Source organism: Momordica charantia, assembly GCF_013281855.1.
Source record: "Momordica charantia cultivar OHB3-1 chromosome 5 unlocalized genomic scaffold, Mcharantia_2.0 BLBB01000005.1, whole genome shotgun sequence".
NCBI classification, from domain to species: Eukaryota; Viridiplantae; Streptophyta; class Magnoliopsida; order Cucurbitales; family Cucurbitaceae; genus Momordica; species Momordica charantia.
The window spans coordinates 6,599,447-6,617,300 of NW_028275163.1; the positions used below are offsets into that span (position 1 = coordinate 6,599,447).

At 33.9% G+C, this 17,854-nt stretch overlaps 2 pseudogenes; both read left to right on the plus strand.

The window, feature by feature from the left end:
* The first annotated feature begins 2,525 nt into the window (after positions 1 to 2,525).
* On the plus strand, positions 2,526 to 4,779 carry LOC148211202 (uncharacterized; annotated as a pseudogene).
* An 8,919-nt stretch (positions 4,780 to 13,698) lies between these two features.
* Positions 13,699 to 16,788, plus strand: LOC111014644 (wall-associated receptor kinase-like 1; annotated as a pseudogene).
* The last annotated feature ends 1,066 nt before the right edge of the window (positions 16,789 to 17,854 follow it).

A 17,854-nucleotide genomic window follows, 5' to 3' on the forward strand; every position in this document is an offset into this window, starting at 1 on the left:
CCATAGGATTTGTTTGGCAACTCCCAAATCTTTCATATCAAATTCTCCAGATAATTCAACCTTTATCTTTAGAATTTCCTCTTTGTTTGGTCCTGCTATTAACACATCATCAACATATAGAAATAAAATAATAGAAGAGTTACCCTGAGTTCTTATGTAGCAACGATGATCTGCCTGACACCTCTGAAATCTATTATTGCACATAAAATTGTCAAACTTCTTATACCACTGTCTGGGAGCCTGTTTGAGACCATACAAGCTTCTTTGAAGTTTACAAACCATTTTCTCCTGTCCCTATACTGTAAATCCTTGTGGCTGCTTCATGTAAATTTCCTCCTCCAAATCACCGTGAAGAAAAATTGTTTTTACATCCATTTGTTCCATAAACAAAAAATCTTCTTCTGCCACTATCGATAATACAGTTCTAATGGTAGTTAGTTTAACTACTGGAGAAAAAATTTCATTAAAGTCAATACCTTTCTTTTGTTGAAAGCCTTTGACTACAAATCTTGCTTTATATCTTTTGCTGTCATCGAGCTCCTGTTTGATTCTATACACCCATTTGTTCTGCAAAGTTTTCTTACCTCTTGGTAACTCAGTAAGTTGTCATGTCTGGTTTGTCATAAGAGAATTCATTTCAACCTTCATGGCTAACTCCCACTTGACAGAATCTTCCAACTGAATTGCTTCTTCATAACATTCAGGTTCACCTCTGTTAGTCAATAATATATAATTCAAAGTAGGGAAATACCTCTGTGGTGATCTAATAGTCCTGCGAGATCTCCTAACTGCTGTAGGTGGTGTTCTCTGAACTTCTTCAGTTTCAACAACTGGTCCATCAAGTTCAACAACCTGTTCCTCAGATTCCATAACCGGCTTCTCAGGAGTAGTTGTACTATGATCTTCAATTCTTGTTGTCTTGGTCTCAACTCTGGGAAGACTGATGTACCTAGTCTTCTCTTCTCTGCTTTCATTTGACTCTGACTTTCCAGATTCATCATTTGCTCTGTCTTTGTACATAACATCCTCATTGAAGATCACGTTCTTGCTTCTAATAATTTTCCTATTTTGGTTGTCCCAAAACCTATACCCATTTCAGCTCTGCCATAACCAAGAAAATTACACTTCTTGGATTTAGCATCCAGTTTACTCCTGTCTGCAGCATCAATGTGAAGGTAAGATACACAGCCAAAAACCTTTAAATGAGAAAGGTTTACCTGTTTACCGCTCCAGACTTCTTCAGGCAATTTGAAGTCTAGTAATGTGGTCGGGCTCCTATTAATCAGATAGGTTGCAGTGTTGATTGCCTCTGCCCAGAACATCTTAGACAATCCTGCATGTAATCTCATGCTCCTGGCACGCTCATTCAGCATCCTGTTCATTCTCTCTGCCACACCGTTCTGCTGTGGTGTCCCTGGAATAGTCTTTACCATCGCAATTCTACTGTCTGCACAATACTTTTTAAATTCTTCATCAACATATTCACCACCATTATCTGACCTCAAGCTTTTAATTTTCAGACATGTCTCATTCTCAACCATAGCTTTCCAAGTTTTGAAAACAGAAAATACATCAGACTTATGTTTGAGAAAATAAGTCCATACCTTCTTGCTTGAGTCATCTATAAAGGTGACATAGTATCTGGAACCTCCAAGAGAAGAAACTTTAGAAGACCACACATCAGTGTCAACCAGCTCTAATTTCGTAGGCTTTGGCGCTGCACCTGTTTTTGAGAAACTGACATGCTTCTGCTTCCCAAATACACAACCTTCACACTGCTTGTGGTCAACTGCCTTAAGTCCTTGTAACTTCCCTGTAGAGTGAAGAATTTTCATACCTTTTTCACTCATATATCCCAGTCTGCTATGCCATAATTGAGTATGGCTCGAATGATCTACAACAGCCACCATGTCTTTATCATCGCTGTTGACATACAAAGTTCCTGACTTGCTTCCTCGAGCAATCACCATGACACCCTTTGTAACTTCCCAACTAGGAAACATGGACACTTATTTTTGGGCGAAGTATTTGTGTCGGACACGTGTCAGACACGCAAAAATGCGTGTCTGAATTTTTTTTTTTTAAATATTGGACACGGCAGAGACACGGCCTGGACACGGCTTGTGCAACTTGGTGGGTTTTCTGGGCCCAAATAGAAAGGCCCAATGGCCATTAGTAATTAAAAAAAACAACAAATAAATAAAAAACCTAATACCCAATAACCCACGATAACACACCACCCATTTCCCATTGCACGCATTCTTTGCCGTCGATGCCGCTCGCCCTTGCCGCCGCCAACGCCACCATTCGCCCCTGCCTCTGTTTTTCTTTTTTTTTTCTTAGGTAAACTCCCCTGCCTCTGTTTTTCTTTTTCTTTTCTTAGTTAAACTCGAATAAAAACAATCATGTTTTACATCCCTTCTTCCTTTTTTACAACCCCAATTTGAGTAAAATGATTTTTTTTGTACGTTTTGTTTCTGTCCACTTAGTAAAATGATTTTCTTTCATTGTGCTTACACATTAGGATGGAATCTTCATCAAATTCAAATCCATCCCAAGAAACAGCATCTTCTAGCATTGAAGATGATTCAAAACCTCTTTGGGAATACGTAACTAGAATTCAAAAATTGAGTGAGGGGGTGGAAATTTTTCATGGCAATGCAACTTTTGTCAAGCCATCATGAAAAGCTCTTACACAAGAGTTAGAGCTCACTTGTTAAAGATACATGGTCAAGGAATAAGGATATGTTTAAAAGTTACTCCTAAAGATATTGCAGATATGGAGAAATTGGAAGAAGAAGCGAAAAATCGAAAGGAGAGAAAAGCCCCTAAAGATATTCCTTTACCACATTCATTCATATCAATCGGTGATGTTAATGTGAGTAATTTTCCCGGCACGAGTAATATTGAGCCAAAAAAGAGGAAAGGCATTCCAAGTGCAATTGAGAATTCATTCAACAAGGCATCTCGAGATCAACTGAATGCACTCATTGCGCGAATGTTTTATTCTGCTGGCTTGTCATTTCATTTAGCAAGAAACCCATACTTTAGAGGTGCCTTTAGTTATGCGGCGAACCATATGTTGACCGGATATGTACCTTCGGGATTTAATTCGTTGAGGACGAGTCTTTTACAACAAGAGAAGGCGAATATTGAGAGGTTATTAATACCAATCAAAGGTGAATGACGTTTGAAAGGAGTGAGCATTGTGAGCGATGGATGGAGTGACTCACAAAGGAGGCCTTTAATTAACTTTATGGTCATCTCTAAAGGTAGACCGATGTTTTTGAAAGCAGTAGATTGTTCTGGCGAGGTAAAAGACAAGTTTTTTATTGCTAATCTGATGAAAGAAGTGATCAATGAAGTTGGTCCTGACAATGTAGTGCAAGTGATAACCGATAATGCTCCTAATTGCAAAGGTGCAAGACAACTCATTGAAGGACAATTTCCAATGATTGTATGGACACCATGTGTAGTACATACATTGAATCTTGCCCTGAAGAACATTTGTGCTGCTAAGAATGTTGAAGACAATCAAATTGCATATGGAGAATGCAGCTGGATATCTGATGTTGCTGGAGATATCATGGTTGTGAAAAATTTTATCATGAATCATTGTATGAAGTTGTCCATGTTTAATGAATTTGTACCTCTTAAATTGTTGTCTGTGGCTGAAACACATTTTGCATCGATTATTGTTATGTTGAAGAGGTTTAAATTGATTAAAGGTGACTTACAAGCAATGGTCATCCGTGAAAAGTGGGCAAATTATAGAGAAGATGATGTGGGAAAGGCCCAACATGTAAAGGAGTTGTTGCTCAATGATTTATGGTGGGACAAAATTGAATTCTTTCCTTCACTTTACCTATATTGACATAATCAGAGCTTGTGATACAGACAAGCCTTGTTTGCACTTGGTATATGATATGTGGGATACGATGATCGAAAAGGTGAAGAAAATCATATATAGACATAAAGGATTGCAGTAGAACGAAAATTCATCTTTTTATGATGTGGTGCACACCATTCTACTTGATCGTTGGAACAAAAACAATACTCCACTGCATTGTTTAGCACATTCTCTAAATCGAAGGTATTTACTACTTAATTACTATCTATCATTTAATTCTTATTGAGATTAGCATGAGTTTAACATTTTTGTAAAAACTTAAATTTAGGTATTATAGTGAAGAGTGGCTTGCAGAAGACTCTAATCGTCTGCCTCCGAGTCAAGATGTGTAATTAACTAGGGAGAGAATGAAGTTGTTGAAGAGGTATTTTGGTAGCCCTGTGGATCATACAAAGGTGATTACAAAATTTGCAAATTTCTCTACAAAATCTGAAGATTTTGCGGATTATGATTCTATAGCGGATAGATATGTATTAGATCCTAGAAGTTGGTGGGTAACTTATGGTGTCTATGCACTCATGCTTCAAGCAATTGCCTTTAAATTACTTGGACAACCTTCTTCCTCCTCATGTTGCGAAAGAAATTGGAGCACATACTCTTTTGTTAACTCTGTCAAGAGGAACAAAATGACGCCTAAACATGCAGAAGATTTGGTATTCATTCATAGCAATCTTCGTCTCTTATCAAGAAGAACCCCAGAATATTCCCTAGGAGAGACTAAGTCATGAGATATTGCTGGAGATAGTTTTGATTCTCTTGAAGACGTTGGCATGCTTGAAGTAGCAAATTTGTCTTTGGATGAACCAGATATGGAGGCTGAAATTCTTGACGAGGATGGTCACGTTGACAACGATGATATGGAGACTTGAAATGATAGCTTTAGAACTTTGGAACTTCGTTTCGTCACTGTATTGGTCATTTGGAACTTTGTTTTTGTAACTTTTGTTGAACATTGGATGTAATTGACTTCATATTTATGCATTTATTGTATTTAGCATTTTTTGTGTTAAATTTACATATATCCTAAAAAATATTAAAAAAATAAACGTATCCCCAACGTTTCCGTGTCCTAAGTTTTTAGGAATTGACGTATCGTCGTGTCCTGTTGTGTCCATGTCCCATATCTGTGTCCGTGCTTCATAGCTTTCCAGTTTCCTTGACCAAAGAATATTTCACATCCTTCATTATCCAACTGCCCCATAGAAATCAAGTTTTTCATCCTATTCTGAAAGTGACATACCTTGCGAATTTTCCAAACTGAACCATTCGCCATTTTTAAATTCAAGTCACCGATACCAATGATTTCCAAAGGCTCTCCATCGACAAGATAGACCTTTCCATGATTTCCTGCAATATAAAAGAATGTCACGTTGTCCTGTAGTATGAAAAGACGCACCTGAATCCATCAGTCATGTGTCATGAGCGCTCTCAACTGCAAGAATCAAAGCATCGTGTATCTGCTCAGCAACATTAGCACCGGCTTCGTTCCCATCATTTTTCTTCGGGGCCTTGCAATTCCTGTTCAAATGTCCAATCTTACCACAATTCCAACACTCAAACCTGCTGTTTCTCGACCTGCTTCTGTTGTTTTTCGACTTGCCTCGATTCCCATAACCTCTGTTATTATTTCTTCTTCTGTCCACATTCAATACTGAACCAGAAGTAGAAGCAATACCAGAGTCCTTCCTGCGAATTTTTTCTGCAAGAGCTGCATCTCTAACATCTTCAAATTTCAATTTCTCTTTCCCACAAGAATTAGAAATAGCAGCTCGCATGGGTTCCCAACTAACAGGCAAAGATCTTAATAACAAAATAGCATAAACTTCACCAATGAATTCTAAATCAACAGTTACCAGTTTATTAATCAATGCGTCAAACTTATTTAAATGGGCAGTAATAGATGTACCTTCAGCCATTTTCAAATTAAAAAATTTAGTTGCGAGATACACCTTGTTATTTACCTAGGGTTTTTCATACATGTTGGCCAGGGCATTTATGAACCCCATTGTGGTCGTCTCCTTCGTCACGCTGCTCTGAACATTTTTAGTTAATGTCAGGCGAGTTGTACCCAACACTTTCATGTCCAACTTCTTCCATTCTTTTTCTCTCATATCATCCGGCTTTCCTTCTAATGGCAATTCCAACTCTTTCGAGTGCAAATAATCTAATACCTGATTTTTCCAAAATGAAAAATCTGACCCATTAAAAGTGACCAATTTGTCGTCCACTTCCATTGTTCTTCAACCTCGCTCTAATACCACTTGTTAGGGATAAAACAAGCTAACAAATATTATCTCAATCACAATTCCATACAATATATGCTAACTAATCCCAGATCAGGTTCTTCTTCTAATTATAATAGAAATAAATCAAATTGAAACTATGCTCAAAGAGTAGATAAACCAACCTAAATCTCAAGCAACAAGAACAATAAAATATAGAGAAGAGAAATCGACACCGGAATTATACTGGTTCACCCAATGTGGGCTACATCTAGTTCTCTGCTACCGTTGCAGGTTCCACTAAATGCCAGAAGAATTTTCAAGAGTTTACAAACGCTCCACAATTATTTCTCTCACTTTTCTCTCAAAGAAAAATGCTCACAAATCACTCTTACAAGCTTTTAAAACTCTTTGATTGGACAAAAATTTCTCACGAAATTTTCTCATAGAGCTCTCTGTAAAGCTCAGAGAATGGCTCCCTCGAAAACGGCCTCCTTCTCTGTAAAAAAATTCTCACTCTCACGATAAAAAAGAAAGGCACGCAAAAGTGAAGAGGTGGCACACAAATTAATAAAAATCGGAAAGTGTTGGGCACTTGGGCTTTTTGTACTTATGCCCATTAAGCTCCTTCATTACTTCTTTTAATTTTGGCTCCATATTAATTCCCAACGGCCAATAAGCTTAAGAACTCCAGTCGGATTTATATTAATGACAAAGTTATATGTTATTAAATTTAGGGTAAAAAAAATTTTCGTACATCCTAAAAAAGATTTAATCGATCGAATTTGGATCATGTGAAAATTGGACCCAGAATTAAATCAATCTGAAAATCTATTAGATGATAATTTGGACTTCTCACCAAGTTATCCAAGACAAATTTAGCGGATCAATAATAGACTTGGCATATTTGGCTAGAGCGTGACAACCGGATATTCTCTGATCGTAATTCGTCATTCACTCATCTTTGTAGGACATTAAAGTTTCAGCATCTTGCTACTTGGTCCTCCAAGTCCTCCTCTTTTTGTAATTACGATATTTGTACCAGAATGCTTTCATATAGCCTCCTTTTGTATATTCCTCACGTACTTTTTATTGAATTGACTCTCATATTTTTCCAAAAAAAAAAAATCTAAGTTGACTTACATAATTGAAGACTTATCTTTCGCGACTTACTTCTCTTATTTTGACTGAACATACTGACACTACTCCCAAGTGGAGTTCATCGACACTCTCACTCTGGGACTAAGGAGATCCCCTAAACATCCTGTTTCCGTGCCTTTCCTCCTTCCCCCCAAACTGATTAGAAAAGAAAAAATCCCTGCTTCCATTGGGGCTCCTCTCTGATAAGGAAATACATCTTTGTTATCATCAAATGATTCTATTCCTAGGAAAGCCTCGAAACGTTAATTGGGTTGAGTGTAAAATTACCCAAGCCCGAGTTTAGGGATTAGGTCAAAATCATCCAAGCTACCTACTAATTGGGTCCATTACCCAAATAAAGCCTAAGTCTATAGGTTGGGTCCAAAATCACCCAAGTCAAATCCATTAATTGTGCAAAACTCTATAGATAGAAGAGTCACACTCGTTTCAAAGCGTTTAAATATTTGAGAATTCAAAAGATTGAAGATTTTCTCTTGGAAGATTTGAAGACTTCGAAGATTTGAAGACTTTTGAAGCACAGAAGACTTTGATCAAAGTTCAAGAATAAGAACTTAATATTCAAATCAAGTTCGAGAAAAAGAATCAGAAGATAAAGACTAGATATTGCATTTACACTACTATACAAAAACATCCAAAATTAAAGTTCAACTGCACGAAACAAATTTCTTCGAAAATCTCATATGAACACTTACAAAATTCAACCAACAAAAAATAGTTCTATTGTTGTTTTTGTCTAAATTCTATCAATTTCATATCAACTATATGTTTTATAATTATTTGATACGTATGATAATATATTTTTTTAAATTTTCTAATAATCTATCAAAGGTTAAAAATTGCGATACTTTTTAAAGTTTAAGGTGAAGATTGCAACACACTTACTCTAAGTTGTTTAAGATGTACTTTGATGAAATTGAAAGTTTATGATAAAAAAATTTATGCACATTTTGCTAAGTACATGGTTAAATTTGATTTTTTTTTTCATTATGCATATGAATTTGTGCCCCGACATTAAATTCTAGATCCACCATTGACTAAGAGTGGATGGACGGGTAACTATTTTGAAGAAGTTCAGTGGTCCTTTTGTTCTAGGAAACCAGAGGGTTGATAGTATAAGAGTAAAAATAACATATCTTTTGATATGTGGTTGTTTTTTGGTACAACTAGTAATGTAAGCTTAGGTTCAAAGTAATAATATCATGGGACAACGGCAAGAATGACCAAAATAAAATAAAATAAAAAACGTTTTTTAAAAAAATAGCTAAAAGTATTAGTTGTTATAAAAATGATTAACTGTCATTTTTTTTTAGAGTTCTAAAATTTATTTTGGACAAATATACCCTTAAAACAAAATACCTATATAAATACTTGGTTTTTTCAATTTTTTCAAATAACAAATGCTATAGAAAAAATATGTATCATAATATTAGGGAAATCAAGTTACATAATCAAAATTAAATAAACTAAAGATTATATGCAGTAGTCTCTTTGGTCTCTGTGGTATCACTTACCATAAGATTTTTGGTTCCTATTAATCCATAGAAGGTAAAATCAGAAAAAATAAATTAATTAAATAATTCCAAAAAAATGATGGTCGTTATACTAATTATAACTACGAAGAGATTTATGTTGCGATTACATTTACATCAGCTTCCTCATTGGGTCAGGCCAGCCCAGCTCAGTCGAAAGAAGAAAAAGCCTGAGCTCGACCCAGGTCCAACCTTTACAGGCCTCAACATTGTTTTGGTCGGATTACCCAGCTCAACCACTAAAACTTAGGCCTATGGCTCAATCTATGAGTCTAACTTAATGGGCAAAAATTGTATCGGGCTTGAATTAGTCCATATAATCATTTTTTTTTAATTATTTTTCAAACTTTGTGTATTTATTTTATTCTTTTGTAATTTATTTTATTTTTTAAAAGGTTATCAATAAATTTTGGTATATCCTGTTTTTACAACTTAATTTATTTTAGTTTTAAATATATATATATATATTATGTGATTATATTATTAGATTTGGCTTTTGGGCCGCCAATGAGTCGATCCAAATACGTTCTAAATGGATCAGCCCATGGGCCAGTCCAATTTAAAAGGCTAAGATCTATATCCAATCCAATTTATGAATAGACTGGGTTGGATCAGACCGATCAAACGTTTACCTTATACCAAATTTGGATTGAGTAGAGGCTGAGCATGGGCCGACTTTTGGGTTTCGGGCTCGATGATGAAGCTGAATCATTCATGATACCCACGTGCATATTTCATTGGATTGAGTTTGTCATGGATTGGGCCTCAATCCAAGCTTTAAAAAGAAATTAGTACATAGAGGATCTATTTAGAAATCATAGGAAAAGTATAGAATTTACTCTTTTGTCATGAAACAATCCTCGATGGTACTCATAACACAAATTATCCTTAGTATCCATCTCAATTTTAAATAATTATTAAAATTTAGAATTGGTAAATTAAGAGATCAAATCCCTTAAAATGTGCTAATGATACTTTCAAAAATTAAAAAATCCCAAAACCCAAAAACCCATCCATTTTCGAAACTCAACCCTTTCTTCTTCCTCGTTTTTATTTCTTCCTCCGACCGTCAGTTTTCCTTCCTTTGACCATCCGTTCCTCTTCTCCAACCGTCTGTTCCTCTTCTCCGACCCTCTGTTTCTCTTCTTCGACTGTCTTTCTTCCTCTCTTGCTGGCTTCGCTTTTCTTTGTAGCAAGAGCATTTCATCTCCGATCGCCTTCGAAAAGAGATTTCTGTCGGTTCTTATTTTCTGGGCGTTTCTGCCTACCTTCGTCTCCGGCCGACGTTTGCCTGCCTTCAACTCCGGCTGGCTCCATTTTTCTCAGTCTCTAGAGCAGTTCATCTCCAGATTGAAAGGTTTTCATTCCAACGGATGTTTTCAATTTCTGATTTGATGTGAAATATTAATGTATATGTGAGGATATATAGGATAGTATAATGATTTGATTATGATATATCTTATAACTCAACTTGTATATATGCAGATATATAATATAGTGATTTTGAATGTATATATGCGGATATATAAGTGGATATATATTATAACTCAACTTAATATGCGGATATATACTATAGTGATTTTGAATGTATATATTCGGATATATAAATGGATATATACTGTGATTTTGAATATGCGGATATATGTTTATTGAGACTTCAAAAGATTTTTATGTGATTTTGAATTGTCTTTGAAGATTGAGCACCAATATGGGAGTGAATTAAGGAAATGAGTAAATTAAGGTTGTGAAGGAGTGAATTAATGGATTTAGGTTGAAAATTAGTATGAGACCACTATAATTAAAGGATTATGATAATACACATTTGTAAATAAGTTTCTAAAACAGCCCTCTAAAGATATTATCTCTTAATTTAATCTAGACTTAGATTACACCAATTTGCAGTAGCGGATCTAGAAATTTTGTTCAGGGGGGCTTTATACTAATTTAACAAGTAATTCTTTGAAGTAAGTAAGTAAAAAAAAAAAAAGGTAAATAATTCTAAAAAATCATAAATGAAATGAACTATAATTTAATACATCACAATTGTCCTCTACGAATTTTCATATTATGAAATCGCTGCATAATAACTTCATTATTTATCTTATCAAATAAATCTTTCTCAATGTATGTGATAAGACTATCATTCATCCACTGGTCTCCCATCCGATTACGCAACCGAGTCTTTATAATACTCATAGTAGAAAATGTTCTCTTCGCGGTAGCTATTGCAACTGGTAAAACTAGAGGGTGGCTACACCATTTAAAATTAGGGTTTAACTATTATAGTAATATACATATATTTTGGTTTAAATATTCCACTAATTTATAGATATTTTTTCCTTTTTTAAAATTATTTTTTTGAAAATGGTGTGTTTTACCATTGTTATAGTTTTTGAAAAATCAACTTAATTATATACTTTTAGAAAATATTTTTTTTCCATTTTTTAACTTGATTTGCAGATAAATTTGGTAATAAAAACGTGATTTTCGCCCAATACCTTTAGAAAAAAGAAGAAGATGAAAAGAGGTGAAGTTGGGATCCAAACCCCGGACGTTGGAGCCACCATGGGAGACTTTGACGCGTAGTAACCACTCTGCCAGTTCCTATTTTATTGTACAAAGGTCAATCTGTATGTATTAATCATATATTAGAATCCGCCTCTGCCTATTTGATGACAATGATCCGTGAGAGTATTTATATTAACTCACCCGTATTCTAAACGTTGTATAAAATGATTATAAGCACACTTAAAAGTTGGATATTAGTTGCTATAAAAAAAAGGACATTATTGTAATAATTAATTTATTTATGAGTAATGAATGAAAGCTTAAATTTATTTGGACTATTTAATAGATATTATTAAGTGGTCTTGAATTCTACGTTTGTAGCTTGTGGTGTGATCTAACCGAACATATAAACTAACCCTTTACTTTTAAGGGAGTATAGAAACCCTAGGATCAACATACATATATAATTTCAAAAAAAACATACATATTTAGTATCATGGTCCCAACGTAACATATATATTATATGTCACTTGAGTCTTGTTCTCCATCAAATCAAATAAGAAAATGATATCAATATATATTTGGGTACATGTCGCATGGTTGAGGAAGACTACGGTCAATCACGTAGATCCTCTAAATCCTCATTGTAGGTTATGTTTATCTATCAAATAACCCTCGCTCTAATTCAAATAGATTTGTTAAACCTTCAAGTTTGTGTAACTTTGTAGCAAAGTTTGTAGTTTAACGTGCATGCGACACGGTATTATTTGCGTCTGATAGCAAGGACTACTCATTGGACATAAAATTAATATTTCAATAACGTATATAGAGTCTAAATATAATAAACACATAAAAACTTTTTAAAGTATTAACGGTAAATAAAGTCAACCTATAACATAACGTCTGTGACGAAAATTATAAATAAAAAATTAACAATACTTTGAATCAACAGCCGTATCTTCTCTATATATTTTGTGCATCATTCACATCAATAGTCAATTATTTTAATCTTCGTTTGAACCATACATTATTATAATATTGTTGACTTGTCGTTCATGTTCATGTTAGAACCGTCAAAACATCCAATTTCTTTATTATGGCTACGAAAAGAAAAGGCCTTTTTTTTTCTTTTTTTTAAGTTGACGAGGTGTTTCTTTCTAATAAGTAAACTGTTTTTAAATAGCCCATGTGACTCTTTCTTAATTGAATATCGTTTATTTCAAAAGAAAAAAAAATTGAAAAAAAGTTAATATCTTGTGGAAAAATGCACCAGTAATTAATTTGTCAGTCCGCCACCTTTGACATTCCCATTAGCAATGGATTCATACTTTCACACTACAGTGAGTTTTTGGCATGATTTTGTAATTAATTTTAAGATAATCCAGAAGTGTTTTCTTTTCTTAATAGTTTAGTAGCAAACAAAAATAAAAATAATTCAATTGGTTCTACATCAACGTTTGCTTCTCCCAAAAAATTATTTAGATTAGGTGAAAGGATTGCCTACTTTAGGATCGCTTTATGTTTATCGAAATATTTGGCAGTTATAAATTTTTTTCTCACCGCCATTAGAAAAAACAACTCGTTATTTTTTGAAAAATATTTTTACTTTTACATTTCTATCTCTTAATTGTCAAAGTGAAGACAAGATTGTTTCTTACGGTTAAGAAATTAAATATTTTGCTTCGTAGAATTACTTTAATTTTAGATGCACGGTAATCAAATAAACTCGTGATTAAAGGTGAGTCGTTTGACTTACCTAATTTAAACACTTTTTAAAAACATACATTTTCTTTAAGACATTTTTTATAAAAATGTTTTATTAAAACACTGAAAAATACGGTTACCGTTTCTTATAAGTGATTCTAGTAACAAATTTGTTTAGTTGCACTGCATTAGAGAGTGATCTAAACTGCTGTAAAATTGTGTAAAATTGTTCTAGGTCTCATTCACTCTAGAATTACTTTTTGAAAAGTCAACTTTAAAGTAATTCATAAAAAAAAAAAAAAAAAACTTTAATCCAAGTTTTCATTGTTTTCAAAAGTGACCTTCACTTGTTACCAAAAGTTGTAGTAATTAAAAAAAAAATTTATCCTCTAAAATCATTTTTAATACAAATCTACTGTAAAGTAATTAAGACATGTATCTCCAATAAAAAAATAGTAAGTTTGAATCTTCAGCTTCACGCATTATTGTACTAATAAGAAAAATCTGTGTAAATTAAGAAAAACTCATGATCCTAAATAATAGAGATAATCAAAACGAGCATAACTTAACAATAATTAACATATATCTCGGCCCGTGGCCGTGTTTAAAAAATATAAATAAATAATAGAGAGAGAAATTAGAGATTAGAAAAAGAAACGAAAACTCAACATGGGATGTCAAAGTCCAACCATAATTGAGAGATGATAGAAATGAAGCTATCCTCTGCACATTATTACACTCTCCCTTTAATCCTCTTTCTCTCCCTCTTCCATCAAAATTCCCTTTGCCAACAGTCATATCTCGGAGCTGAAGACTGCTCCACCACCAATTCTTCTTCCATATCCAGAGGCTACGTCTGCAACGCCCATTACAACTCCTGCCAATCCTTTCTCACCTTCAGATCCCGGCCGCCCAACTATGGCACCGCCGCCGAAATAGCCCGCCTCCTCGACTCCCGACCGACCGACATAATATCTCTAAACAAACTCCCCTCGTCCGACCACCAAATATCCAACGACAGCCTCGTCATCGTACCGGTTTTGTGTTCGTGTTCCGGCAGCATCTACCAACACAACACGCGCTACACCATCAAGCGCGGAGATGACTACACAGTGGTGGCGCGGGATATCTATCAGGGGCTGACCACTTGTCAGGCACTGATCGGCCAGAATTATTACGACGAGTGGAGCCTTGCGATCGGGAGCGAGCTGTTGGTGCCAGTGAGATGCGCCTGCCCGACCGCAGTGCAGGAGGCCGGCGGGGTGACATCGCTGCTGGTTTATATGGTGGAGAGTGGGGATAGTTTCGCATCCATTGGAGGGGAGTTTGGAGTCGATGAAAGAAGCATTTTGGAAGCCAATAAGCTTAACGACTCCAGTCGGATTTACCCTTCTAAACCCATTTTGGTTCCTTTGAGGAATGAGACTTGTGGAGTGAATTCTTTGTTTTACTTCTGCTCCAACGATGGCCATGTTTTGGATGGAGGGGATGATCCAAGATCAAAGCTTCCACAATCCTTGGTAACTGCAATAGGTCTCTTTCTTTTTGCCTTCTAAAAATTATTGCAAAGTAACTGCGTTTTTTTTTATCTAGATTAATTCTTAAGATAAATGATCGTCATGGATTTGAAAACTCACTTCCTCGCATATTTTACCCTAATTTTTTTGGACCCCAAGATAGTTAATAGCTGCTAGTTTTTACAACCATTGGATGTTTAGAGAAACTACATACAAAACATTTTTCAAATATGGGTTACTAAGAGAATATATAGGTTTTGAATCACCATCTAACGTTATTAGAGATCAACAATAAATTGTGGCTGACTCGTTCAATAATTTTTCTAGGATAATTTGAAAGAATAATTAAATAATTATTCTAAATATGTGAGCCTCTTTGTTAGTTGCATTCCTCTATGAATGACTCTTTTTATTTATACTTATAGGTTATAAAATACATTTTTGATCTTAATACTTGAGTTAACATTTCATTTGATTCCTAAGTTTAAAAACTTACATCTTACTCTCCAATTTTTGGAAAAATATATAGTTCTAAATGATTTGTAAAGACAAATTATTATTGATGTCGTTGTCAAAAAAAAATGATGTGGATATATTAGGTCACGCACAAAATTGATAGTTTAGAGACGTACTAAAACTCTTTATAAAAGACACTTTTATAGATCTATCATTAAAGACAACCATAGAAAGTTTAAAGACCTATAAAATACTTTTAATTTAAGAACTTATTAGATATAATTAAGAAAATTGAGGTGCTAAACTTGGATTTTGCCTTTTTCTTTGAATAGTATGTTTGAAGAGGTATAGATTAGGGAAATTAATAATGTTTATAGAATACATTTATGTCTCAATCACATCCTCATGATATGTTCCCAATTTTCAACTCTCCCATTTGTCTTTTTTTTTTCTTTTTTCTTTGGCTTACATTTCATGTTCTAATACTCTCTAAGATTAATAATGCATTAGCTGCTCACTTAAGTCTATTGTTGATTAATATATTCTACTTTTATTTTATAATTAATGTGTTGGAAGTGGAATAGCATTCCTGATTATGCTTATCGTGGTTTACAAAGTTTATCACTTGTTAAAGAAAAGAAGGCGCACACTTAACAAGGAGAAGTTCTTCAAGCAAAATGGTGGCACCTTATTAGAAAAAAAACTCCAAGGAATGGAGAAAAAGGTAAAATTATACACCAAGGGAGAGCTAAAAAGAGCCACTGATAACTACAATCATAGTTGATTTCTTGGTCGAGGAGGATACGGTACAGTTTATAAAGGAATTCTTCAAGATGGCACAATTGTTGCGATAAAAAGATCGAATCAAATTGATAGGAGATGGATTGAGCAGTTCATCAATGAAGTTATTACTCTTTCTCAAATCAATCACCGAAATATTGTTAAGCTTTTAGGTTGTTGTTTAGAGACGGAGTTTCCTTTACTAGTATGCGAATTTGTTCCAAACAGGACGCTTTCGGACCATATCCACGAGCAAGGTTGTGAAGATTCTTCTTCTCTTTCATGGGAGGTTCGTCTCAAAATTGCCTCTGAAGTTGCTGGAGCTATAGCTTACCTACATTCTGCAGCTTCTATACCTATTTTCCATCGAGATATCAAGTCTTCAAATATACTCTTGGATCATAGCTACAGTGCGAAAGTATCCGATTTCGGGACATCAAGATTCGTACCCTACGATCAATCTCATTTAACTACAAAAGTTCAAGGAACATTTGGCTACATTGATCCTGAGTATTTTCGATCAAGCCAATTAACTGAAAAGAGTGATGTTTACAGTTTTGGAGTTCTAATGGTAGAGCTTTTAACGGGAAAACAACCGTTCTCTTTTGCAAAAGATAAGGGCAAGAATCTACTAGAGTACTTCATTTCGTTGGAGACAAATAATCGACTTGATGAAATTCTAGATGTTTTAGTAGAAAGAGAGGCAAAGATAGAGGATGTTTATTGTGTTGCAAAGCTAGCCATTAGATGTTTGAGATTGAATGGGAAGAAAAGGCCTACCATGAAACAAGTATTTTTGGAATTAGAAGGAGTGAGGAAGCCCCAAGATTTAAATCAATCAAGTGAGAGTTTGACTATTCACAGTGCTAGTTGTAGCGATGAAGAGTTTATGGGTGACAGTATTGTATCTCTTGAAATTGAGACATTGTAAAATTTTACAACATGCAGCTTCCAACTGTTATGAAAAGTTGTAGATCTAAATATGTTCATATTAAAAACAAGGATTCAATTTTTTTTTTTTTTAGTGAATTTGTTACTATCATTATAGTTTCAATTTTTAATTTGTTTTTTCCACTTAAAATGATACCTGATTATTGAACAATGGAGCGGGTTGCCCGCTATTGAACAAAATAATAATATCAAGACTAAATATGTCTAATAACGATTAGATTTTGTAGACATGTATATTCTATTTCATATATCAAGTAGCATCTAATTGACGTGATGGTACATTATAAAATTATACTTTAATTAACAATTTTTTACAAATTTGTTAAAAAATAAGATACATAAGTGAAAATTTTTAATACATTAGTTGTGAAAATGAAAATTACCTTAAAAATTAGGACAAGATTGCGTATATTTGCCATAATATATATCAAACCATATATTATATCATAAATGTCAATACGAACATAACTTAGTGGACAAGACATCTAATATCATTATAAAAATAAAAATAAAAAAGTTGATATTCAAAAGGTTGATAGTTCGATGCCATATTTCAATCAAAAATAAAATATTATATATTATATCTTTTCTTTTATAAAAGATATAGGGTTGGAGATTTGGACTCATGACCTATTGGTCAAAGATAGGTATCTTAACCATTTGAGCTATGCTCAGTTTGACTAAACATTATATCTTTTAACTTTTCTTAAACAAACTAATATGATAATATCATTGATTATATAGCATGGTGGTTAATATTATTTGTATCAAATATTATTAAGTGTGAATTTTTGAATTCTGGATCTGCCATCTAATGAAATACACCCTCAAGTCCCCGTCCAATTCAACGTCTTCAGCGACTGTAAGGTAACTAAATCCAGATTTGTTATAATAACTACTATTCTACATTGCTACACTAAATATTATTCTACCCCCAATTTGCTACACTATTTTTCACTCCTCCCCAAATTGCTAAAGTATTTTGTCTTTAATCTCTCTTCTAAAATACATTAACTTTTTAATAAAAATATTAGTTAAATAAAAAAATTAATTCATTATAATTTTAATAATAAATAAATAAATGGATTTAATTAAAATTGCAAGTAATAAATTATT